We start from the raw sequence: 696 nt of genomic DNA on the forward strand, positions 1-696 counted from the left end.
ATCTTAAGATAGTTTTTTTTTATGTTTCTGTGAAAATGCTATTGGGATTTTGATAGAGATTGCATTTAATCTATCAATTGCTTTGGATATTATGAATTTTTAACAATATTAATTAACCATATCATAGGATACTTTTTTATTTGTGTCTTTTTCAGTTTCTTTCATCAATCTGTTAAAGTTTTCAGTGTGTAGGTCTTTCATCTTCTTGATTGAAGTTATTCTTAATTATTTTATGGTTTTTGATGCAATAGTAAATGGAATTGCATTATTATTTTTTTTCAAATAGTCTGTTGTTAGTGTATAGAAAAACCGGTTTTTGTAGGTTGAATTTATATCTAGCAACTTTCTTTTTTATCTTTATGCCTACAGCACCTGGTCTTCCTAGGTGGTCTCCCATCCAAGTACTAACCAGGCCCAACTCCGCTTAGCTTCCGAGATCAGACAAGATCGGGCTTGTTCAGGGTGGCATGGCCGTTGTCCATCAACTTTCTTAAGTCCATTCATTCTTTTGGTGGAGTCTTTATGATCTCGTATTTATAAGTTCATATCATTTGTAAACAGAAAATTTTTTGTCCTCCTTTCTAATTTGGATGCCTTATATTTATTTTTCATACCTAATTGCTGTGGCTAAATTTTCCATTACTATGTTAAATAGAAGTGGTGAGAATGAGCATCCTTGCCTTGTTCTTGATGTTA

General features: G+C 31.9%; 1 pseudogene; it reads right to left on the minus strand.

Annotated features, from left to right (window-relative positions):
• Positions 1-360: 360 nt before the first annotated feature.
• On the minus strand, positions 361-479 carry LOC112482033 (annotated as a pseudogene).
• Positions 480-696: the final 217 nt, after the last annotated feature.

The sequence above is a fragment of the Pteropus alecto genome, unplaced genomic scaffold, assembly GCF_000325575.1.
Source record: "Pteropus alecto unplaced genomic scaffold, ASM32557v1 scaffold175, whole genome shotgun sequence".
NCBI lineage: Eukaryota > Metazoa > Chordata > Mammalia > Chiroptera > Pteropodidae > Pteropus > Pteropus alecto.